The 27,871-nt window shown below is 37.7% G+C and overlaps 1 pseudogene; it reads right to left on the bottom strand.

Moving 5' to 3' along the window:
* The window catches only part of LOC110716110, a 76,123-nt pseudogene that overhangs the window by 13,490 nt on the left and 34,762 nt on the right, over positions 1 to 27,871 (bottom strand).

Raw genomic sequence — 27,871 nt, 5'->3', positions numbered from 1 at the left:
CCTTTTAGGATTTCCCACATAAAAGTCTTTTGCCTAGGATTTCCAGGAAAACTCCAAAAAAAGCTTCCAGTTGACGTTGCTATCTTCATAGTGTTGATCATGTAATTGATTACTGTTGAACATGAACATGTATCCACTCCTTATAGAGTAACAAACCTGCCTATCACCATTCCAGACTATTAAATCTTCATGGCCAGTCTCTATTAGGTGGATGGAAGTGGTTTTCTCAACTGTGTCTTCATTAAAAAGAAGATTACATTCATCCAAATTCCACTCTCCATTACAGTTAAGAAGAGAAAATATAGTTGCATTAGTTGAACCAGTATGACCATTCCAACCTGGCACCTTGCCATAGATCTAGGGGTGGTGAATTTTAGTTGTGCACCCATCCCCTACAGACACGAGCAGCCTTGTTTCAACATTTGTAAGGCCCATTTGATGCCCATCAAACCCCACGAGCCAAAACTCTTGTTACTCCACCTATTCTCAAAAAGAGTTGTCCTGTCGATCCCATATTTAGCACTAAAAACCTTACTTACCAGGGAGTCAGTATCCATAATTATACGCCAACCTTGTTTTTCTAATAGATCTTGGTTGAAAAACCAAGCATCTAGGATACCAAGACCCCCATTCTTCTTAGGGGTTGTGAGGTGATTCCAACTCTTCCAATAAACCCCTTTACAGTCCTTATTACCCATCCACCAGAATTTAGCAATGATACTATTTATTTTCTTGAGAATCCCCATAGGGCATTTTAAGATTGAAAGGACATAAGTCCCTAGACTAGAAAGGACGGATTTAATAAGAGTGAGTCTTCCTGCAGGGGATAGAAAAAGAGAGTTCCAAGCATTTAGTCGTTCTTTCACTCTGTCAACCATGAAACCGAAGATTTCCTTTTTTGTAGTTCCAAAATCAGCCGGGGTACCCAGGTAAATTCCAAAATTATTGCTTCTACTAATGCCTAAAATATTGCTAAAGTTGTTGATATCCTCCTCCTTTGAATTTGGGCTAGCAAGAAGCATTAATTTGCTTTGGCTAATAACCTGACCAGAAGCCTTGCAGTAAATATCAAGGGCATTTTTAAGAGCTCTCACATAGTTTTCTTTCCCATGAAGGAAGAACATCGAGTCATCAGCAAAAAAGAGATGGCTGATGTTAGGAGCTCTTTGGGCCACTTTTAAGCATACAATGTTCCCAAGCTGTTCATTATTACTTCTATTTAGGACCGACAAAGCTTGCATGCACAGGATAAATAATTAAGGTGATTGGGGATCACCTTGACAAAGGCCACATCTTGGGTTGAAAGGTTTTTGAGTGCAGCCATTAAGAATTACAGAGAAGGAGACAGAACTAACACACTTCATAATAGTCTTAACCATAAAATTAGGGACCCCAAAGTTGTACAACACAGTTTCTAAAAAAATCTCACTTAATTATATCATACGCTTTTCTCATGTCCGTTTAAATGGCAATTTTCCCCTTTACTCCTTTCTTAGTTTTCCTAATGTTTTCAAGAAGTTCATGAGCAAGAAGGATGTTATTCGACATAGCTCTACCCGGGATAAAAGCATTTTGAAAGTGGCTAACCAAGTCATTAATCACCCTCCTAAGTCTATTAGTGATGCACTTGGAAATAATCTTGTAAATGACATTGCACAAACCAATAGGCCTTAGCTTATCCATAGACTCTTGATTCTCACATTTAGGAATGAGAGCGATGTTAGTGAAATTAAACTCTCTTAGAAGGTTAACTGTGGTTATGGCCGATTGAACGACTTCAATAACATCATCTTGAACCCGACTCCAATTTTTCTGGTAAAATCTAGCTGGTATCCCATCGGGTCCTAGAGCCTTCCATGGTTTCATAGTAAAAAGTGCATTCCTAATCTCCCTTCTTGAGTATGGTCTCGAAAGCCAGTCCCTCTGATCCTCTGAGAGGGAGGTAGTGATTCCCCTTGCGACTTTTGCAATTTCAGCCTCTCTGTTTGTAGAGTGAGGTTGGATGTTTCTCTCATAAAGCTTTTTGAAATAATCCACAACAAGTTCTGCAATTTTCCCCTCCTCTGTCAACCAATCCCCATTTTCGTCTTTAGTAGCTTCTAATTTATTTCTTGCCTTTCTCCTTTTAACAAAGTTGAAAAAATACCTAGAACATGTATTCCCTACAAAATTCCAATTTAATCTTGCCCTTTGCCTCTAGTAAAAAGCCATGTTTCTTGCATATTCCTCCATCTTCTTGCTAACTCGCATGAAGTCCTTTGCTTCTCCTTCGTTCTCCAGAAGCAGTTGTGCTTGAAGGAGGGCCTTTTTAAAATTGTCCCATTCTCCATCCCAATCGCATCTTTTATCAAGACTCCATTTTTAATTCCCAACTTGGCATGTTGAGTACGCCTTGCTAATTTGTACATTGGTGAACCATTCTGCTCCCTGTTCCAATTCACACGTGCTACCTCAATACAATCAGCATAATTTAGACTCCATCTCTCTATTTTTGATGCACTCTTCTTTTTGGTAGGCAGTTGTTGAATTTGGAAGACGATCGGGGCATGATCAGAAAGTTGAATTGTTTGATGACTAATGATCGAATGGGGGGGAAGATTTAGCCACCTTGTGTTTATATATCCTTTATCAAGCCTTTCCAATACCAATTCATATCTCTGTCTACCATTTGACCAAGTATACCTAGGTCCTTGGAAGATAATATCGTGAAAATTATTGCTAGTCTTACATTCCTTAAAAACGTTGACTCCCTTAATATTTGAGGAGTGTTGACCCGTTTTGTCAAGGTGAGAGTCCACTTGATTGAAGTCCCCTACAATTGCAATTGGAAGATCAAGGGAGGGATTTGTCCATTGATTAAGACAATCCCAAACCCCACCTCGTTGTGAAGTACAAGGTTCCCCATACACCAAAATCAATCTCCATTTTCCATTAATAACATCGTTAACGTTTACAACAAGGAAATTGACACAAGTAAAGACTACTTCAAAAAGGGACTTATTTTTCCAACCTAGCCAAAGACCCCCACTTAAGCCCCTAGGAGCTACTTTTAGTTTCCGCAAGAAAAATAAAATCCGGACCAAAAGACCCAACAAGCCTTTTAAGTTTTGGAATTATCGGTGTAGTTGGGCTTTTAATACCCCGACAACTCCACAAAAGACCAATCACTGAGATGGAGTTGGTTGAATTGGGTTAACCACCGCAAGCCCATCACCTACAAAAGTGAGCGTGAGACAAGCATCAAAAGAGAGAAAAGGACCTGGCCCAAACCCAGGCTTGGAAGTAGACGGGCCTGCAGACGATCCTCCATCATCAAGGCCTTTCCCTTTTTTCTTCTTTCTTGTTAAAAGAGAATCATCATCATCTTCAGTCTCGTCTATAAATTGAAGAGAGACGAGGTCCAGGTCTGAAATTGCTTTTCTTTTGAGAGGGCAATTTTCTTGTTTAAAGAGCCTCTTCTCTTCCCTTTCTTAAAACGCCTGTTCTTCACCCTCCTCCCCTTTCTAGCCTTCTCACCCCATCTGGTAAACAGGACCGCGCTGTCAGACATGGTTTCTGATGGAGAGTGATAGTCAATCCCCCTGATCCAAAAATAGCAACCTCCAACTGTTCAATTTGGGGGCGAGCTTGAATTGGCAGATTTGCTTGAGCATTAATTTTGTTCTCCTCTAGTTGATTGTCTTCATTAACATCAATCTGGAACTCCCCTTCCCATGGGTTCAAAGGGTCTTCCGGAATCTGACCATTTGTCTTCATCTTCTCATTGAAAATCCATCGGCTTATACACCGGTGAGTCAGGTTCCTTGATCTCCACTGCCCTTGGGTTGTTTTGCGCATCGAATTCAACGAAAAACGTTGGTTATAGCCCGAGTTGTCCAGCCGTCTGTCAGCTATTCCATCGTTCAATTCCACCCTTGATTGTATCGTCGAGCTCATAAGCACATCAAAACGAATCCGTTCAATTTCCGGTCCATACTAAGGTACTGCAGCTGTCGTGTTGGCTGCCGGAGCAACCAGATCTGCTTCACCTTGGCCTTAATCTGCTGCTGCCGCGTCCTGGTAAGGATCGCCACCCATGGAATTAATTTGCTGGTTTGCGACAGGAGCTGCTATCTCCCCTTGCTCTTCTTGCAACCCTTCACCACCCTGTTCCACCTCCATAGCTACCGGGGCGTTTTGAGGGTTTGTTTGGAACGATCCCCCAGCTTCTCCCATCATTGGGCCCCTGAATGGTGCTCCCATTCTGTTGAAAACTTGCCCTAGCTGGACTGTCCTTCCCCCATTCTGAATACCCAAATCAAAGTCCACCAGAATATCAGATGCTCTGAAATTAGGTGATGGAGGTCTGTCAGGTTCTTCGATCAGCCGTGCCCTGGTGGTGATGGTGCGTTCCGACGAGGGGGTAGCCCTCATATCCAAGCTGAACATTGAGAACCCCTCCTCCGTCTCCATGGTTAGAATACCCTGAGAAAGATACTCCATCATCTTGTGATTAATGTCTTGTTTAATTAGGTCCTCGTGTCTCGTGCACCTCGTGTACTTGTGCCCGATTCTGCCACACCTAGTACAATATTTAAACAAATGTTCATACCTCAACTGAATCCAGATGATTGAATCATCACCTAGCTTCAGAAAAAACCCTGGGATGAGCGGCTCTCCTAAGTTTAGCATGACATTAATTCGGAGGTAGTCATTTCTGGGCACAAAGTTAGGTTTGAGGTCGATTTCTAAAGGTATGCCTAGCATTTCCCCTCTAGCTTCATCCATGTGTGAGTTAAGATACTCACATGGCAAGCCACAGATTCTTACCCAAAATTTCACCCTCCTAAATCTCATAGTTTGTGGCATTTCGTTAGGCCACCATGGGGAGAACACCATTGGCGCTCCATCGAAGCAAGCTTTTGTCATAGCAAGCATTTTCCTCTTATCTTCATCATGTGAGCAATTGAAGACGTAGAGGTCGTTCATTTTGAAAACCTCAATGAGGCCTCTTTTTCGCCATCTAGAATTGATGAATTGACTGATTGAGTGTACGCTTAGGCTACGGTAATCCATGAGGTAGCTATACACGTAATGTTGCCAGAAAGCCCTGCTCCCTTGAACTCAATAGGACTCAATTTCTTCCAAGGGAGCAGCTATGTTGATGTTGTTACTATTATTGTTTTGGTTATTCATGTTTATGGAAGAACAAAGAAAGACAAGAGTGGAAATGAAGGGAAAGAAGTGAAAACAATAGTGGAGAAAGAACTGTATTGCGATTTGAAAAGGAGGTTCTATATTTAATAGCCACCTTGACAAGGAGGCGATTCAAATCTTGTCTTGGAGGGGGAGACCAAGGCATGCAGATTAGCATTAGAGGAAAACAAATTATAGCCGTAATTAAAAAGATACTCCGTAAAACAAAACGGCTCTAAAGCCCGATTCTGTTAAAAAGGTAAACGCCGTGACGAAGACAAAGGGAATAAAGAAGAAAGGGGGGAAACGACGCTTAACAGGGGGTAAAGATTATTAACACTGTTAGTTTAATAATGATTGCACTTAGGAAAGCTATTGGCCTTTTATGAAGGCACCAAAGAGAGATGCCACTTGGCAGCTCTGGGTGAAGAATAGCTAGGAAAAGAAAAGTCGTAGGCACAACTTACCACAAAAAGGAAATGATGAGTTGAGGGTAATTAGATGAAAATAATTGGGTGGCCACCACCACTATATAAACTTTTCTAGATAATTAAACTCTAATTCTAGAGTAAGAAGCTCTCTTCTTAGAGAGATAAAGCTATTTTTTTGTTGACATATTAACAAGCCATATCAACACTCCAATAAGCAAGACTTAGGTAAGATAACAGCGGAGGAAATCCGGGTTTTGCGGCTTGCTATTCAGCCGGATTTGGGTCATAGAGAGAATTTTGGTTATCTTTTCACCAACTGTATTGAGGCTATTCTTACGGGGACAAAGATGAGGCAAATTCATTGTGGGGGTATGGCACAAGTTTTGCGGAATAGTTGGATCATTTGGATAAGTTACGTTCTTGCACCCCTGTAGGGAAGAGTGATGAAGTGATACTTGGTTTGATATTAAGCCATTTAAAACTATGAAATTTATTGCGGATATGGAGGATAAAGGAAGGACATGTAGCTTGCTTGTCTCCCTTGAGAATCAATGTTTCCTCCCCAATCCGGAGTTCACTTTCTTCACTAGGGAAAGAGTTAATCACCCATGGTGGGTGAGGAAGGTTACGGGTGTCCTCCCTCAAGAAAGAATGGAGGATGATGGATATGATGAAGAGGATGGTAATCAAGAGGTGGATGTAACACCCGTCGTATCTCCCTCAACGGAAATACTAGTATAATTGTAGGGAATAATTTCAAGCTTTAATCCCACTAGCTTGAACCCCACTGTGATCATACACTAAAGTACGGTGGCATCCAAAAGGGAAGAAGATAGAGCAAAAGAGTCGCCAACAAGTTTTAGGAACTTGTAAACCGTTCACAGGGTGAAGGTTACACCCCTTAACGATCCAAGAGATCGTCAACTCCATAAGGTCATGAACCAAATAAGGGTTCGGGAATGAAGGTACAAATACAACCTAAAAGAGATTGAACCTGCCCTAATAATGGGCCTCTACTTTATTCTGATCGTATTCATGTGCGCTTTCTGATTAACATGCAATCAATAGAATTAACCCTAAACCCGTTTATCTATGTTGGTTGAATATAATGCACAAATAAACTATTATTGGCGATCACTTGAATTATAATCATATTAACCCTAAACAAGATTATTAATTATCTTATTAAGCGTGATTACAAGTACAAATTCCCTTTAAACATGCATAAAAGGCGTGATCAAGCAATGATTATAAATAAACATCAAGCAACATAACAATAATCATAACAATAATAATAATTATAATAACAATAAATATCATCATCAGAAGAATAAATTATAATTGAAATAATGATGATACTAATCATAAAATAAAATAATCATCATCAAAATAATAATAATAATATTCATAATAACAATTATAAATTATAACAGTTATAATCATAATCAAAACAATTATAAAAATAATCATAAATCATGTTAAAGCATAATAAAAATATCAAGATCCTAGGCATGATACTAACAAGATTAATAACAAACCCTAGCATGTCACTAAGCAATAAAAATCAAATCTTTAATCCTAACATGATACTAACAATCATAAATATTAGGAAGAACATAGGAAGCATCGTAATAATCATATTCAACATTAAAAATACCCTAGACATGATACTAAGAATATCATAATAACAATGTAAACATGATATCTACATCATAATATCAATTAATCAATTAAAGTACTTACTTGGATGCCTCGTACCTCTTTCTAATAACAAAAAACACACGTTAGTAACTTCAAGGAAAAATAATAAACAAAATAATTAAATTGAATAATTGAAATAGAGATTTGGGACCAAACCCTCAAAAATTAAAACCTTTCACGTCTAGGGCGAAGGCAACTTCGAATATGGCTAAGTGTTTCTAGATCTTGTGAATGCGGTATTTTGTATGAAAAAGCAAGAAAGAATTGAATGCTAAAGAATACTTGAGAATGGGAGAATTGGATGAATGTAGATGATGATGATGAATGAAAACGGAGTTTTTGATACGATATTTATAGAGAAAATTAGCCAAAAAAGATAATTTAACAAAACAGAGTCTGAAGATCGCAAAACAAGGTTGGCGCCAACCCTGGCTAGCTGGCGCCAAGCCTGGTTCCAGGAGCCAAGGCCTGGGGTTGGACGCCAAATTGGATTTCAACGTGTTTTCGTAAATCTGATAAATTTCCCGTACTGGAAGATAAAATAATATAATTCCTTCGAAAATGCTATTTGATCTTGATTAAAACTCTGAAAAGTCAACAAAGTCAACTTATCAATGCTAATTGAATTAGGAATGAAAAGAACCTTCTAGAAGATTCTAGAAGACTAAAATCATTCCTAATTGCATTAGGAATGATAAATCACATTAGGCCCTCCCCTAGATCATTGGGCCGCACATAAAGCTCAAACCGGGCCCAATTTAGTAAATTGGTCATAACTTCCTCAATATTCATCGGAATTGGGCTTATAATATATCTTTGGAAAGGTCTTTGCAAGCCCCATCCAAATACACCACTATTGGACCCATATAATGGACCAACCAAACTGGATTGGCTGTTTTCTTAAAATAAAGTTTTCCAAAACAGGGAGAAGAGAAAAGAAATAAAACTTTCCGCAACACTAGACCTTTCCACACTTTCGTTTCATTCGATTATGATTTCACGTGAAAGGTACTCATCACTGGGTTTGGTTTTGGGGAGACACAAATGGGTGTCTACAGAAGCCCCCACTTTGACTGAGTTTGGAGAAACGCAAGTTTCGAAAACAAAAGTCAAAGTATCGATAGGGACGGAGAATGATTCAGAACGTTCTGCGATCCTAAATCAATCTTCTAACGCCGATACCTGCAAAACTAGCATTAGTTAAACAGATAAAAGAGTTAAGAAACGCGTATCTTGCACCGTCGAGCACACGTCTCTGAAAGTAACCGATTTGCTGCTTTACTGTATCCTCGCTGTTTTGATGACCTTTTGCAAGCTAGAGAATGCCATCCTGCTTGAAAACCGCTACGCCTGTAACTTCTTCCAATATAGAAGATTGCTTCGCCTGAAACGATCCTCCTTCGCATTAATAATATTCCACGTCCAAGGGAATACTATCGAAGATTGCTTCTGTTGAAACATCCTCAGTTGTTTGTGACAACTCTCCACAATCTAGGGAACGCCACCTTGCTGTTTCGATGTTCACTCGTCTCTGAACAAAGAGCTTGATAATAGAATGCCCATACGTCTCTGGACAATAGAGCTTGAATGAAATGTCCACGCGTCTCTGAACGAAGAGCTTCAATGATATGCCCACGCGTCTCTGGAGCAATAGAGCTTGAAAATAGGGAATGTCCACGCGTCTCTGAACAAAAGAGCTTGAATAATATGCCCACGCGTCTCTGGAGCAAAGAGCTTTGATGATATGTCCACGCGTCTCTGAACAATAGAGCTTGAAAGAAATGTTCACGCGTCTCTTAAAAAAAGAGCTTTGGTGATATGTCCACGCGTCTCTGGAGCAAAAGAGCTTCTGATGGAAATGTTCACGCGTCTCTGAATAATAGAGCTTCGGTGCTTGAATGTTTGTTGCGATAATGTTCTGAAGAAAAATTTCCGAAGACCAACGTTTGTCGATCTCTAAAGCTCGCCTGAACTTTGCTTTCGCTAAAACCAGTATGTCGGTGTTTCCGTAATGAGCCATATCTTAGGCGCTTTAAGCTAAGCGAGACGATCTTTCATCAGGTCGACCACTTTATTGTGATTGTAATCAAACTGACTACTTAATCATGTCAAATTGCTTATAAGGGCTAACTGGCGTACCAAGGAACCCAAAATTGCTGTATGAAGTCGAAATCACCTTTCTGAGAGGCTTCGAGCTCTGTCGTTGTTGAGATATTTCTGGCGCCAAGAATTAGAGTAGGGTCTTCCCTATTCTGCTGCTCCTGTATTATTTTGACAATAGAACTTTGCCAATTTCTTTAATTATCTTAGGGTTGACCTAAGGCTTAATGTAGCTTGACTCATCGACTTGACACGACTCAAGGTATAAACTTGACTCGATATGTTTGACTGACTCGAGGTTGACTCGACTCGAAGTGAAATGACACATGTGTTAGACTCAAATCAAAGTGATATGACACGACATGACTCAATGTGTACATGACTCGTGTGTGCATTGTAATGTGATCGTGCGACTCGAAAATGCAAAAAGCAAAAAGCAAAAATTTCCGTCATTTTTATGGAGGGTACCGACTTTCTCCCGAAAAAGAAAGACGTGAAAAAGAAAAATCAAAAGTTTGAAGATGCATGTTGAATGAGCTTAGTCAAATGTTGTTTGATACTATCTCTCAAGGTTCAAGGATTAATTCATCCTAGGCTATCTCAACTGTTGACTCCATGATGAAAGTATTTGGGTAACTTAGGCACGGAGGCTAAGCACTTCATACTTCGTGATGCAATGATGATTATGATTGATGAGTGATGTTGATATGATAAGGCATGCTTCAGCGTTGTGTTAAGATTTCATGTCAAAGGGTTCCTAAAGGGAAGTATATTTGGTCATGTATCTGTGATGTGTGTGATAGTGACACTAAAGTTAGGCCGCAAGAGCTAAGTGTGTGAAAAGATATTATTTATTAAAAGAGTCAAATGGTGGTGACTCTTAAGCTAGATAAGCTAATGATGTAGGGATCAAGCCCCCAAGTCTAGCTCTAAATGAATAGGGATGAGCATTGGAGATCCCTTGATATGATCATGGTGTAAGTGTTTGAATGTGAATATGAATGCATGTTTATTACGGCCGCACCTCGATGTGAGGTTGCCTACGTATCTGTTAGGAATCAGGCCGAACGTAGCTCTAGCCAAACCTCGCACAAGTGTATGTATACCTCAAAAAGGTCTTTTAAGGGTTGTAACGTGGTTAGGCTAAAGGCTGAAGAAGAAGGGGATAAAGGCTTAAAACCCTAGATAAGCCCCCACGGTGTGCAACCTTGCTTTTGAATATTTATAATTTTATGCTTGAGTTTCTACTCTTTTTTAGCTCTTTTTGCTTTAGCATTTATTTTATTTTTATAAGTGTGGGAAATCCCGATCATGCGTTCTATCACTCACTTGGCATTCATGTTTCTCAGGCACGGTACCGAGCACTCGATAAGAGACGCAATCTGAGACATGTTCTTATCGAAGATACTTTCATAACAAAGACATTGGAACACTTACCCTTTTGTACACTTGTTTTCGTTCTTTATTATTGCTTATTTTTTGCTATTGCTTTCTTTTGAATTTGCTCAAGCTTTCTTTAGAATTGCATAAGTTGCACGCCATCCCATCTCAAGGTTAGGTAGATGTAGGTTGAAAAAAGAAGGGTCCATCGGTAGACGAGGCTCAAAGTGGCTTATGAAGAAAGGATTGTATATTTGAAGGGCGAAAGGAGATATGATGTGGCTACAAGGGGTGCCTCAAATCATTGGTATACCTTGTGTTTAGCTCGACATGGATTTTTTTTTGATGTAATGCAATGAAATGATCATATATAAGGAAATAAATGCTCATTTTTATTAAAAGAAAAGGAAAAAAGACTACAAAATTAATCTAAAGGAAAAGAAAAGGTGCCTATGCTAGACTTATTGAGGAAAGGAAAAAATGAAAAAAATAAATAAAAAAAGTGGTCATGAAATCTTGTCGTTGAAGCTCGCCTCTTGTCTTGTGTTATTTCATCATCACCCTCATTTTTGTTTGTCAATCATATGACTCAAACTCGATTCAACACACATGGATGGAGGAAGTGAAGAAAGATTGGAACAGAATGTGAAAGAATATTTAGATGGAGGGATATGAAGAATTAGGAGCAGAATGTACCCTCAACTCAAATGACGGAAAAGACCGACTCATGCATGAACCTAAGACATGGTCATGGTGATGCATACTCAAAGTGTGTGCTAAGATTAGTGAGTGTAGGTGACATGTTGAGACTCGTGTCATGACCATGTGGCTAGACTATGTGACCAAGACTCGATTAATGACTTGACAAGGTGTTATTGACAGCGAAAATTAACCGAATTAATTAGTAAACTGGTTAATAGACCTTAGGTGATGACACGACCAATAATCCGAACTGTCGGCTAAGCGACAGGACTGGCGTCGCAATATGGTGGTTGGCGCCAGACAATTTAGTAAATATCTGGCGCTACACACTATAATGTGATGCTACAGCTCCGACTTTGGCGCCAATATTGGAGCTTCGGTCTGGGACTGTTTTCGGTATTATTAGTCAACTGGGGTATGCCTAAAGTCGTACTAGGTCAATTCCGATTAAAAAAAACTTTATTGACTCAAATTAATTAATTAATTAGGCAAAGTTCTTTAGGTCATTAATTTTAGTCTCAACACAAATCAACAAACGGTTAAGAGAAACATAGAATATATATGCACAACAAATAATGCACAATTAGTCAAGTAGTCACAATATGATTCAATGAGTTTGCAACCTAACCATGGCTCTAGTTCTCTAAAGTTCGGGATATGGTTTAGTCAATGGTTAATTGTCCGGATGCACCGCGCGGAAGCCTAACCGTGAAGGGTTGGCGCGAGTGGATGGGACACCGCGAGTTTAGAAAAAAATCACTTCCATGGTTTGGTGAATTCAACATCTCGGATGTACCCTTTGTTGCCAGGAGCGTTCAATCGGGTAGATGGAGCATGAATTCCCAGAGGGATATGTCCGTATGTAGAACACATATGGGTTTCAGAAAAGTGAGAAAAAATTCAATCAAGAAGTAGGATCGAGCAAACAATACGAAAAACTGGTCGAAATTAGAACGCATATTTCTGGCTCAGTATTAGGGGAAATTGGCGCCAGCAAACAGAGACTGGCGCCAACTTTTAACTGTAGCGCCTGACTCCAATATTGGCGTCTGGCGTTACGGCTAAAAGTGTGGCGCCAAGCTCTGGCCCCTAACGCTACTTCCCACATGCCTCAGCAGCTTTCTGTGCTCGATAAAATCTTCCAGTTTCGCGTGGTGTTATTTCAGTCCTAGTTGTTAAAGACATTTCTCAAATTTTCTACGTGTAAAATCCTATATTTTTGACTCATTACGGATGGTATTTCCAATGAGAACCTTTTTATGCATATGAAAATAATGTTAATCAAAATTACGCACATGAAATACTTAGAACTTTTCGAGTCACATCCACTCATTCTAGATCATTGCCGAAACAAATTCAGGAATTAAAATAGAAATCCTCGCCAGTGGAGTCGCCAAAAACTGTAGGGAATAATTTCAAGCCTTTAGAATCCTACTAGCTTGAACCCCACTGTAATCATACACTAAAGTATGGTGGCGTCCAAAGGGGAAGAAGATAGAGCAAAAGAGTTGCCAACAAGTTTTTAAGGAACTTGTAAACCGTTCATAGGATGAAGGTTACACCCCTTAACGATCCAAGAGATCGTCAACTCCATAAGGTCATGAACCAAATAAGGGTTCGGGGATGAAGGTACATATCCAACCTAAAAGAGATTGAACCTGCCCTAATAATAGGCCTCTACTTTATTCTGATCGTATTCATGTGCGCTTTCTGACTAACATGCAATCAATAGGATTAACCCTAAACCTGTTTAATCTAGGTTGGTTGAATTTAATGCACAAACAAACTATTATTGACGATCACTTGAATTATAATCACAATTAACCCTAACAAGATTATTAATTATCTTATTAAGCGCGATTACAAGTACAAAATTCCCTTTAAACATGCATCAAAGGTGTGATCAAGCAATAAAGAATAAATAATGTATAAAGCAACATAATCAATAATAATCATGAAGAATAATAATAATTATATCATAATAATAATAATAATAATAATAATAATAATAATAATCATAAATAAAATAATCATCATCAAAATAATAATAAATTATAACAATTATAATCATAATCATGTTCCTGTTAATATTAAAGCATAATAAAAATAGCAAGATCCTAGGCATGATACTAACAAGATTAATAACAAACCCTAGCATGTCACTAAGCAATAAAAATCAAATCTTTAGCCCTAACATGATACTAACAATCAAAAATATTAGGAAGAACATAGGAAGCATCGTAACAATCATATTTGATATTAAAATTAACCTAGACATGATACTAGGAATATCATAATAACAATATAAACATGATATCTACATCATAATATCAATTAATCAATTAAAGTACTTACTTGGATGCCTCGTACCTCTTTCTAATAACAAAATACACACGTTAGTAACTTCAAGGAAAAATAATAAACAAAACAATTAAATTAAATAATTAAAATAGAGATTTGGGACCAAACCCTTAGAAATTAAAACCTTTCACGTCTAGGGCGAAGGCAACTTCGAATATGGCTAAGTGTTTCTAGATATTGTGAATGCGGAATTTTGTATGAAAAAGCAAGAAAGAATTGAATGCTAAAGAATACTTGAGAATGAGAGAATTGGATGAATGTAGATGATGATGATGAATGAAAACGGAGTTTTTGATACGATATTTATAGAGAAAATCAGCCAGAAAAGATAATTTAACAAAACAGAGTCTGAAGATCGCAAAACAAGGTTGGCGCCAACCCTGGCTAGCTGGCGCCTGCCACCAATGGCTAGCGCCTGGCGCCAAGGCTGGTTCCAGGCGCCAAGGCCTGGGGTTGGACGCCAAATTGGATTTCAACGCGTTTTCGAAAATCTAATAAATTTCCCGTACTGGAAGATAAAATAATATAATTTCTTCGAAAATGCTATTTAATCTTGATTAAAATTCTGAAAAGTCAACAAAGTCAACTTATCAATGCTAATTGAATTAGGAATGAAAAGAACCTTCTAGAAGATTCTAGAAGACTAAAACCATTCCTAATTGCATTAGGAATGATAAATCACATTAGGCCCTCCCCTAGATCATTGGGCCGCACATAAAGCTCAAACCGGGCCCAATTTAGTAAATTGGCCATAACTTTCTCAATATTTATCGGATTTGGGCTTATAATATATCGTTGGAAAGGTCTTTGCAAGACCCATCCAACTACACCACTATTGGACCCATATCATGGACCAACCAAACTGGATTGGCTTTTTTCTTAAAATAAAGTTTTCCAAAACAGGGAGAAGAGAAAAGAAATAAAACTTTCCGCAACACTAGACCTTTCCACACTTTCGTTTCATTCGATTATGATTTCACGTGAAAGGTACTCATCATTGTATTTGGTTTTGGGGAGACACAAATGGGTTTCTATAGATACTTATTGTTAATTATTTGACTCAAACTTTATTCAACATGCAATGGATGGAGGAAGTGAAGAAAGATTGGAATAGAATGTGAAGAAGATTTAGATGGAGGGATATGAAGAATTAGGAGTAGAATATACCCCCAAGTCAAATGACGGAAAGACTGACTCATGCATGAACCTAAGACATGGTCAAGGTGACATATACTCAAAGTGTGTGCTAATACTAGTGAGTGTAGGTGACATGTTGAGACTCGTGTCATGACCATGTGTCTAGGCTATGTGACTAAGACTCGATTAATGACTCGACAAGGTGTTATTGACAGCGAAAATTAACCGAATTAATTACCAAACTGATTAATCAGACTCTAAATGATGACCCAACCAATAATCCGAACTGTCGGCCAAACGACAGGACTGGCGTCACATCGTAGAGCTTGGTGCCAGACGACAGAGCTGTCATCAGGCGCTACACTCCATAATGTGGCGCTACATCTCAGACCTTGGCGCCAATATTGGAGCTTCGATCTGGGACTGTTTTCGGTGTTATTAGTCAATTGGGGTATGCCTAAAATCGTACTAGGTCAATTCCAATTAAAATATTAGACTTTAATGACTCAAATTAATTAATTATTTAAATAAATAGGCAAAGTTCTTTAAGTCATTAATTTTTTAGTCTCAACACAAGTCAACAAACGGTTAAGATAAAACATAGAATATATATGCACAACAAATACTGCACACTTAGTCAAGTAGGCACAATATGATGCAATGAGTTCGCAACCTAACCATGGCTCTAGTTCTCTAAAGTTCGGGATATGGTTTAGTCAAAGAGGGTCTGTGGTTAATTTTCCAGATGCACCGCGCGGAAGCCTAACCGTGAAGGGTTGGCGCGAGTGGATGGGACACCGCGAGTTTTAGAAAAAACTCGCTTCCATGTAAACATGGGCACGGGCCGTGCCCGTGCCGCCGCGGGCCGTGCCGGGGTGGGGGCCGTGTCGTGCCGGCTCCGCGGCGGGCCGTGCCTGAATTTGGCACACCCCAGCCCACGGCACGGCACGACCCACGTGCCTTGCGGGCCGTGCCGTGCCAGCTTATTTTTTTTTTATTTTTTTTAATAAATGAAAAAAAAACGAATTAAACGATATATATTTTTTTAGTACAACTAAATATATGTGATTAATTTATGTTTATGTTAAATGTTAATGTAAATATATTTTGTTTTCATTTTTTGAACAACTTTATTTTAATTTAGGTTATATAAATTATTTATCTAATTAATAATTATGTTTAAGTTTATTTAAACAAATAAAAACAGTTTTATTAATTTAGCAAAAAACAACAATGCATATAATAAAAAAAAAATACGAGTGCGATAATCCGAAAACACAAAAAATTGAAGAATAACTTATTTTATTATATGACGGTAGTCGGTACGAATGTACGATAATTCAATAATACCAAATAAGTAATGATAATTAAAAATCGTACAATAGTGTATGAATATTGAATAACTTCATTTATTATACGGAATATGAAGTTCGATAATACAAAAAGAATACAATAGTGTATAATGTAAATATGTAATCATGTAATTATTATTGGTCGTCTTCGTCTTCGCCTTCGTCTTCATCTTCGTCTTCGTCTTCGTCTTCGTCTTCGTCTTCTAGAGGTTCAAGTTCATCCGCCAATTGAGTTGATTGAGAAGTATGAGAACTAAAAGAAGTCGACGTTCCTTCATCGTCGTCGTTTTGTGCATAAGTACGATCTTGAGAACGAGTTTCGGCATCCACCCAATCCTTGAAGCAAACACACATTTCAAGTGTTTCGGGTTTTAGTCTTGTTCTTCTATCGTCTAAAACTCGTCCCGACGCACTAAAAGCTCTTTCGGAGGCAACGGAGGAGACTTGGATTGCAAAAATATCACGAGCCATTGCCGACAAAATTGGATGTTTCACGGTTTGTGATTTCCACCAATCGAGGATGTCGAGGCCAAAGTTCTCTTCATCGTCCATGCCTTTCATGAAGTCGTAACTTAAGTACATTTGCAACTCCGAAACATCGCTTTGTGTTCTCTTACTTGATGATGATTCCGTACCTGAAAACTTGGACATCATGTTAGCAGCTTGTGCAAATAAACCTTTGGCCCGTTTACTTACATTTTTGGATGTTTGAGAAGGGGAAAATTGAGACACTATTCCATATTTACTTTCATAGGTGGAGTATAAAGAAAAAAATTCATTTGTCACCTTAGTTTTAAAAGCTTCAACATCATCTTTAAAATTCATGTTACTATAATAAATATAAATTAATAAAAATGTGCCATCATATTTTTGCCTAGGATCTAAAATAGAAGCAAAAATATAAATCATAGGAATATCAGTGTAATATTTACGCCATTTTTCCTCCAAGGATGGAAGATATCCACGATAAACATGTTGAGATCGGTGTTCCGCAAAAAGTTGTGCAAGTAAACATGCATTACTAAGAAAAGAATGAGAACAAGGATTATATACAGAAGAAAAACAATGTGTCATACAATATAGTAATTGTAAAAACTGCATATAATTTTCACAATTAACCCAATCATCTTCTAGTAAAGCATTTTGTGGAAATTTCATATTATAAAAAAGTGTTAAATGAACCTTGTACTCGATTGCCCGACTCAACATTTCATAGGTGGAGTTCCACCTAGTTGGACAATCCGGTGCTAATTTTATGGTTTTTATCCGTTGTTGCCTGCAAAAACCTTTCCATTCTTGATATCTCATGTTAGAGCTATTAATAGACATAATAGCATTCCTTATTTTGTGATAAAATGGACCAATTGCTTGTGTTCCATCCTTCACACACAAGTTAAGAACATGACAAATGCATCTAACATGAAGTGCATCTCCATCTAATATAACATCGGTCAATTGGTTTTTGACCAAATTCGCACTATATGTCATAGAAGTTGCATTATCGAAAGTCATTGACATGATTTTATCCCTAAGACTATATGCATCAATGGCTTCCATTAAATGATGTGAAATGTTAAGACCGGTATGAGGGTATTCAAGCATTTTGAAATGAATGATGCGTTTTTGTAACATCCACTCAATATCTAACCAATGACAATTAACACATAAATAGTGGAGTCCGTAACCACCATCCCATGCATCGGCGGTTAAAGAAACTCTACTAGGAAGATTAGCTAATTCATTTACTAATTTCAATTTGTACTCTAGATAACTCTTCATGGCAGCAGATCGAACGGTTTTTCGGGAGATTTTTTTGTGTTTTGGTTGTAGTGCTCGGTTAATGAAGTTGTTGAAGGCATCATTTTAGGCGAAAAGAAAAGGTTGTTCCGCATGTACAATCATTCTCCCAAGTTCATCCTTATCTCTCTCGTAATTGTAAATGAAGCCTTGTGGATGGAATTGAGAAATTTTGGGTTGGGTTGGATCACTAGATGGTCCACCACATTTTTTTGTATGTCTATTAAGGTGTCCCATCCCTCCCTTGGTATCGGCCGAGAAAATTTTACCACAAGTCCGACACTTGGCCTTTTGTCCATTTTTACTTAATTGATAATGTGACCAAACTTCACTGTTTCTTTTGGTTTGAGCAAAATCCTCTTCGGTACACCACTCTAATATGTTAGGATTTTGGGTGTTGGGAATTTGGGTGGATGGTTCACTCGACCCGCAGGCTTGTGTTTGGCTACCTTGGGAAGGAGGAGGAAAAGGAAATTCATGTTGTTGAAATTGGCTTTGTTGAAATTGGGTGATTTGGGTCCAAGGAGCCATATCATCCATTTGTTCTTTCCCTCCCGTGTTTTGGGGATGAAAGAAAGGGGTGGAAGTGTTTGGAAAGGGCATGTTAGGGGAGGGAAAGGACATGTTAGGGGGGGCATAGGCATTGAAGTGTTTGGATTTGGTAATTCCCTAAGTTTTGACTTGGCTTTTCTAGAGGAGGAGGAAGCGTTCGGGTTTGATGCCATGATTAATTAATAATAATAACAATAAAAGTAACAATAACAATAATAATAATAATACAAATAACAATAACAATAACAATAACAAAGTAACAATAACAATAATAATAACAATTCACAACAATAATAATAACAATAACAATAAGAATTAGTAAGTAGTTTTTATATAAATTAAATTTTTAAAAATAATTATAATAATAGTAGATTACTTGGATCAATGAGATCCCAGGTAGGAGAGGTTAGGAGCGACGTTGTCCAGAGCCCAAGTCCCGCCTTAGACAGATTTCAACAATCCAAATAACCCACAATTAAAATAGAAAGTAGTTTTTATATAATTAAGTAGTTCCAACTTCCAAGAATACAATAATAATAATAATAATAATAATAATAATAATAATAATAATAATAATAATAATAATAATAATAACAATAATAATAATAACAACAATAATAATAATAATAATAATAATAATAATAATAATAATAATAATAATAATAACAATAATAATAATAACAACAATAATAATAATAATAATAATAATAATAATAATAATAATAATAACAACAAGATTAACAACTAACAATAAAAAATTAAAATAAAGTTGAGTTAGATCTTACAATGACGCTTCAATGCTTTCCCAAATTTATAATTTCCCGAACTTATAATTTCCCGAATTTATAATTTCCCAAATGTAAATATAACAATTTTTTTTTGTAGTAGACTAATAAAGGTAATAATAGTAAAAATGTAAAATTTATAAGAGAGTAGGAATTTTTTTTTTCACAAAAGAGAGCAAGATTGTAGGATTTGTAGGAATTTGAGAATTGAGAATTTGGGAGTAAGAAAATTAGAGAATAAGAGAGAAGAGATGAGTTGATGAATTGTGAAAATTTTGGAGGAATATATGAGGTATTTATAGGGAATTTGGGTGAGAAAAGGGGTGGAAAACTAGTCGTTTATAGCTGTTGGAAAACGGCCATAAACGGCTAGTTTTCCAACGGTAATTTGGCACGGGCCGTGCCTTGCCGGGCCAGGCTCGTGCCGTGCCGTGCCGTGCCCGGCCGTGCCACGTGCCGTGCCGCCGGGTCGTTCCAGCGTGCCGGCCCACGTGCCGGCCACCGTGCCGCCCGGCGTGCCACGTGTCGTGCCCGTGCCAAATCCCACAAATATGTTCACGGCCCACGGCCCACAGGTGGGGCCGCCGTGCCATGCCGGGCCCGTGCCGGCACGGCCCGTGCCCATGTTTAACATGGTTTGGTGAATTCAACATCTCGGATGTACCCTTTGTTGCACGGAGCGTTCAATCGGGTAGATGGAGCATGAATTCCCAGAGGGTTATGTCCATATGTAGAACACATATGGGTTTCAGGAAAGTGAGAAAAAAATCAATCAGGAAGTAGGATCGAGCAAACAATACGAAAAACCGGTCGAAATTAGAACGCATATTTCTGGCTCGATATTGGGGGAAATTGGCGCCAGCAATCAGAGACTGGCGCTAGATTTTAACTGTAGCGCCTGACACCAATACTGGCGTCTGACGCTACAACTAAAACACTGGCGTCAAGCTCTGGCCCCTGACGCTATTTCCCACATGCCTTAGCAGCTTTCTGTGCTCGATAAAGTTTTCCAGTTTCGCGCGGTGTTATTTCAGTCCTAGTTGTGAAAGATATTTCTCAAATTTCCTACGTGTAAAATCCTATGTTTTTAACTCATTATGGATGGTCTTTCCAATGAGATATTTTTTATGCATATAACAATAATGTTAATCAAAATTACGCACATGAAATACTTAGAACTTTTCGAGTCTCATCCACTCATTCTAAATCATTGCCGAAACAAATTCAGGAATTAAAATAGAAATCTTCCCCAGTGGAGTCGCCAAAAACTGTAGGGAACAATTTCAAGCTTTAATCCCACTAGCTTGAACCCCACTGTGATCATACACTAAAGTACGGTGGCGTCCAAAAGGGAAGAAGATAGAGCAAAAGAGTCGCCAACAAGTTTAAGGAACTTGTAAACCGTTCACAGGGTGAAGGTTACACCCTTAACGATCCAAGAGATCGTCAACTCCATAAGGTCATGAACCAAATAAGGGTTCGGGGATGAAGGTACAAATCCAACCTAAAAGAGATTGAACCTGCCCTAATAATAGGCCTCTACTTTATTCTGATCGTATTCATGTGCGCTTTCTGATTAACATGCAATCAATAGGATTAACCCTAAACCCGTTTATCTATGTTGGTTGAATATAATGCACAAATAAACTATTATTGGCGATCACTTGAATTATAATCATATTAACCCTAAACAAGATTATTAATTATCTTATTAAGCGTGATTACAAGTACAAATGCCCTTTAAACATGCATAAAAGGCGTGATCAAGCAATAATTAGAAATAAACATCAAGCAACATAATAATAATCATAACAATAATTATAATTATAATAACAATAAATATCATCATCAGAAGAATAAATTATAATTGAAATAATGATGATAATAATCATAAAATAAAATAATCATCATCAAAATAATAATAATAATATTCATAATAACAATTATAAATTATAACAGTTATAATCATAATCAAAACAATTATAAAAATAATCATAAATCATGTTAAAGCATAATAAAAATAGCAAGATCCTAGGCATGATACTAACAAGATTAATAACAAACCCTAGAATGTCACTAAGCAATAAAAATCAAATCTTTAATCCTAACATGATACTAACAATCATAAATATTAGGAAGAACATATGAAGCATCGTAATAATCATATTCAATATTAAAAATACCCTAGACATGATACTAAGAATATCATAATAACAATGTAAACATGATATCTACATCATAATATCAATAAATCAATTAAAGCACTTACTTTGATGTCTCGTACCTCTTTCTAATAACAAAATACACACGTTAGTAACTTCAAGGAAAATAATAAACAAACAATTAAATTAAATAATTGAAAGAGAGATTTGGGACCAAACCCTTAGAAATTAAAACCTTTCACGTCTAGGGCGAAGGCAACTTCGAATATGTCTAAGTGTATCTAGATCTTGTGAATGCGGAATTTTGTATATGAAAAAGAAAAGTTTAAAGAAGAACGATGAATGAATGCTAATTAAAACTGATTGTAGATCATGAGAATTGGTGAATGATTAAGAGAGAATTAGAGAATTAATGATTGCGAATGAAAACTGATTGTAGGTGTATGAAAACGGAGTTTTTAATATGATATTTATAGAGAAAATCAGCCAAAAAGATAAATTAAACAGAACAGAGTCTGACGCACAGAAAACAGAGCTGGCGCCACCCTTGGCTAAGTGCCGCCAGGCACCAACACAAGCGCCAGGCCTGGTTCCAGGCGCCAAGGCCTGGGGTTAGGCGCCAAGCTTATTTCCAACGCGTTTTCAAAAATCAGATAAGTTTACCGTACTGGAGGATAAAATCATATATTTTCCTCGAAAATGCTATTTGATTTTGATTAAAACTCTGAAAAGTCAACAAAAGTCAATTTATCAATGCTAATTGAATTAGGAATGAAAAGAACCTTCTAGAAGATTCTAGAAGACTGAAACCATTCCTAATTGCATTAGGAATGATAAATCATATTAGGCCCTCCCCTAGATCATTGGGCCGTATATAAGGCTCAAACCGAGCCCAGTTTAGTAAATTGGCCATAACTTCCTCTATATTCATCGGAATTGGGCTTATAATATATCGTTGGAAAGGTCTTTGCAAGCCCCATCCAATTATACTACTATTGGACCCATATCATGGACCAACCAAACTGGATTGGCTGTTTTCTTAAAAATAAGTTTTCAAAAACAGAGAGAAGAGAAAAGAAAATAAAACTTTCCGCAACACTAGACTTTCCACACTTTCGCTTCATTAGATTATGATTCGACGCAAAAGGTACTCATAAATGGGTTTGGTTTTTGGGAGACACAAATGGGTGTCTGCAGAAGCCACCACTTTGACTGAGTTTGGAGAAACGCGAGTTTCGAAAACAAAAGTCAAAGTATCGATAGGGACAGAGAATGATTCAGAACGTTCTGCGATCCTATATCACTCTTGTAATGTCGATACCTGCAAACTAGCGTTAGTTAAACAGATAAAAGAGTTAAGAAACGCGTATCTTGCACCGTCGAGCACACGTCTTTAAAAGTAACCAATTGTTTTAATGACCTCCTGCAAGCTAGAGAATGTCATCCTGCTTGAAAACCGCTACGCCCGTAACTGCTTCCAAATTCGAAGATTGTTTCGCCTGAAACGATCCTCCTCCGCTATGATTATATTCCACGTCCAAGGGAATACTATCGAAGATTACTTCTCTTGAAACAATCCTCAGTTGTTTGTGACAACTCTCCACAATCTAGGGAATGCCACCTTGCTGTTTCGATGTTCACCCGTCTCTGAACAAAGAGCTTCTTTTTGATATGACTCCAATTTCCGCTGTGATAGTCTTCGAAAAGATCACTGCTTTTTAATCTTTAATGCTGCTATGCCAGTACGTCAGCGCTTTGTTGCTTGTGAACCAGTATGTCGACAATCCTCTTTTATTTTGGGAATAGTTGCCAACACAACTCTTGTATGATGTATGACGATCCAATTTAGGGAAAGTTGTCAATGCACGTAACAATCCATCCCTGGAAATGTTGCCACGATGAAGCGATAATCCGTATCTCGAAAAATTTGCCAAAATCTAATCTTTGGAAAAGTTGCCAATGCTTCATAACAATGTTTCATAAGAACTTTGCTACGATCGACAATCCACATCTTGGAATATAACTCTTGAAAGCAATCCACCTTCGAAATTTTCCAACGCTATGCGACAATCCTTTTAGGAAAATATTGCCACGATTGACAATCCGCGTCTTGGAACATTTGCAAAAAAGGGTCGACCGACAATCCACTTCGGGAAAATTTTTTCCACTTGCTGAAGACAATCCACGTTGAGGAACTTTTGCCGAAATTTATGATGAGTACAGACCTACGACAATCCTTTGGGAAATTTTTCCATAGGGAACTGGGTGTGACAATCCAATCTCGGAAAACTTGCCAGCGATCAATGAATGTATGACAATCCGAACTTAGAAAAACTTGCCAAACAAAGAAGGAGCACGACAATCCACGCTTGGAAACTTTGCCAGAGATGACAATCCAATCTTGGAAAAATTTTCATTGAAGAAGATGCACGACAATCCATTTTTGGAAATATTGTCAGTTGGGGATAACAATCCAATTTTTAGAATACTTTGTCGTTTAATAAGAATGCGTGACAATCCATACTTGGAAATATTGTCGTTTAAGTGCTTGCTTTTGAACCGATTGTAATGAGCCAATATTTTAGGCGCTTAAGCTAAGTGAGACGATCTTTCGTCAGGTCGATCACTTATTGCAATTGTAATCAAACCGACTACTTAATCATGTCAAATTGCTTATAGGGGCTAACTGGCGTACCAAGGAACCCGAAATTGCTGTATGAGGTCGAAATCACTTTTCTGAGAGGCTTCGAGCTCTGTCGCTGCTGAAATATCTCTGGAGCCAAGAATTGGAGTAGGGTCTTCCCTATTCTGCTGCACCTGTATTTATTTTGACTATAGAAATTTGCCAATCTTTTTAATTATCTTAGGGTTGACCTAAGGTTTAGCATTGCTTGACTCATTTACTTGACACGACTCTGAAGATAATTTACTTGCCAAAAAAGATAATTTAACAAAAAAGAGTCTGAAGATCGCAAAACAAGGTTGGCGCCAACCCTGGCTAGCTGGCGCCAACCACCAGTGGCTAGCGCCTGGCGCCAATGGCTAGCGCCTAGCGCCAAGCCTGGTTCAAGGCGCCAAGGCCTGGGGTTGGACGCCAAATTGGATTTCAACGCGTTTTCGAAAATTTGATAAATTTCCCGTACTGGAAGATAAAATAATATAATTCCTTCAAAAATGCTATTTGATCTTGATTAAAACTCTGAAAAGTCAACAAAGTCAACTTATCCATGCTAATTGAATTAGGAATGAAAAGAACCTTCTAGAAGACTAAAACCATTCCTAATTGCATTAGGAATGATAAATCATATTAGGCCCTCCCCTAGATCATTGGGCCGTATATAAGGCTCAAACCGGGCCCAGTTTAGTAAATTGGCCATAACTTCCTCAATATTCATCGGAATTGGACTTATAATATATCGTTGGAAAGGTCTTTGCAAGCCCCATTCCACTATACTCCTATTGGACTCATATCATGGACCTACCAAACTGGATTGGCTGTTTTCTTAAAAATAAGTTTTCAAAAACAGAGAGAAGAGAAAAGAAAATAAAACTTTCCGCAACACTAGACTTTCCACACTTTCGCTTCATTCGATTATGATTCGACGCAAAAGGTACTCATCACTGGGTTTGGTTTTGGGGAGACACAAATGGGTGTCTACAATATACGCATAATTATACCGTAGAGATAGAATTGGGCGTATTACCGTCGCGTGATTACGCAAGGCTACTTAAAGTACTTAACTCTACTACAGAACTTGCAGCGGAAACACAATTTTCTTTTATTAATACTTATAAAATTAGTAACATTGTTATAAGTGCTAAAAAATAAAGACAAGACTAACATTCCTAAACTAGGTGAAGCAAATCCCTGGACTCTCATATGCTCATTCATGACTCCACCTGAAAACAGTCAACACTGCTTACCATTACGGTAAACAGGGTGAACCAAAACAAATAAGAAATACGGATTAGAAAAATATGCTAAGTACAATAAGTGCAAGATAGTGTAAACTCAATTTATAACATGCTTTTAAAACCAATTCCAATAATTAATCCAATAAATTCAAAACTCATTATTCCAAAACCGATTCCAATGATTCAACTTTCAAAATAATAGTTAATAAAACCAATTTCTTTATTAAGAACCAATTCCTTTTAATCCAATTCCTCACTGTAGAAACCAATTTGTGTCTCCCCAAAATCAAACCCAGTGATGAGTACCTCTCACGTCGAATCATAATCGAATGAAACGAAAGTGTGGAAAGGTCTAGTGTTGCGGAAAGTTTTTATTTCTTTTCTCTTCTCTCTGTTTTTGAAAACTTATTTTAAGAAAACAGTCAATCTAGTTTGGTTGGTCCATGATATGGGTCCAATAGTGGTGTAGTTGGATGGGGCTTGCAAAGACCTTTCCAACGATATATTATAAGCCCAATTCCGATGAAAATTGGGAAATATGGCCAATTTACTAAACTAGGCCCAGTTTGAGCTTTATGTACGGCCCAATGATCTAGGGGAGGGCCTAATATGATTTATCATTCCTAATGCAATTAGGAATGATTGTAGTCTTCTAGATTCTTCTTGAAGGTTCTTTTCATTCCTAATTCAATTAGCATTGATAAATTGACTTTTGTTGACTTTTCAGAGTTTTAATCAAAACCAAATAGCATTTTCGAAGAGATTATGATTATAATTGTTATAATTTATGATGACATTATTATTATTATTATTTTGTTCATGATTATTTATTATGTTGCTTGATTTTTATTGTTATTGCTTGATGACACCTTTTATGCAAGTTTAAAGGGAATTTGTACTTGTAATCACGCTTAATAAGATATTTAATAATCTTGTTAGGATTAATTTTGATTATAATTCAAGTGATCGCCAATAATAGTTTATTTGTGCATTAATATTCAACCAACATAGATTAAACAGGTTTAGGGTTAATCCTATTGATTGCATGTTAATTAAAAAGCGCACATGAATACGATCAGAATAAAGTAGAGGCCTATTATTAGGACATGCTCAATCTCTTTTAGGTTGGATTTGTACCTTCATCCCCGAACCCTTATTTGGTTCTAGACCTTATGGAGTTGACGATCTCTTGGATCGTTAAGGGATGTAACCTTCATCCTATGAACGGTTTACAAGTTCCTAAAAAACTTGTTGGCGACTCTTTTGCTCTATCTTCTTCCCTTTTGGACGCCACCGTACTTTAGTGTATGATCACAGTGGGGTTCAAGCTAGTGGGATTTTAAAGGCTTGAAATTATTCCCTACAGTTTTTGGCGACTCCGCTGGGGAGGATTTCTATTTTAATTCCTGAATTTTTTTCGGCAATGATTTAGAATGAGTGGATGAGACTTGAAAAGTTCTAAGTATTTCATGTGCGTAATTTTGATTAACATTATTGTCATATGCATAAAAAAGATCTCATTGGAAAGACCATCCGTAATGAGTTAAAAACATAGGATTTTACACGTAGGAAATTTGAGGAATGTCTTTAACAACTAGGACTGAAATAACACCGCACGAAATTGGAAAATTTTATCGAGCACAGAAAGCTGCTGAGGCATGTGGGAAGTAGCGTCAGGGGCCAGATCTTAACACCAGACTTTTAGCCGTAGCGCCAGACACCAGTAATGGTGCCAGGCGCTACAGTTAAAAAACTGGCGCCAGTCTCTGATTGCTGGCACCAATTTCCCCCAATACCGAGCTAGAAATATGCGTTCTAATTTCGACCGGTTTTTTGTATTGTTTGCTCGATCCTACTTCCTGATTGAATTTTTTCTAACTCTTCTGAAACCCATATGTGTTCTACATATGGACATAACCCTCTGGGAATTCATGCTCCATCTACCTGATTGAACACTCCATGCAACAAAGGGTACATCCGAGATGTTGAATTCACCAAATCATGGAAGCGAGTTTGTTCTAAATCTCGCGGTGTCCCATCCACTCGCGCCAACCCTTCACGGTTAGGCTTCCGCGCGGTGCATCTGGACAATTAACCATGGACCCTCTTTGACTAAACCATATCGTGAACTTTAGAGAACTAGAGCCATGGTTAGGTTGCGAACTCATTGCATCATATTGTGTCTACTTGACTAATTGTGCATTATTTGTTGTGCATACTCTATGTGATTTTCTCTTAACCGTTTGTTGACTTGTGTTGAGACTAAATAAATTAATGACTTAAAGAACTTTTCCTAATTAATTATTTAATTTGAGTCAATA

The sequence above is a fragment of the Chenopodium quinoa genome, unplaced genomic scaffold, assembly GCF_001683475.1.
Source record: "Chenopodium quinoa cultivar QQ74 unplaced genomic scaffold, ASM168347v1, whole genome shotgun sequence".
Classification (NCBI taxonomy): Eukaryota; Viridiplantae; Streptophyta; class Magnoliopsida; order Caryophyllales; family Amaranthaceae; genus Chenopodium; species Chenopodium quinoa.
This window is presented reverse-complemented; position numbering and strand designations above follow the sequence as displayed.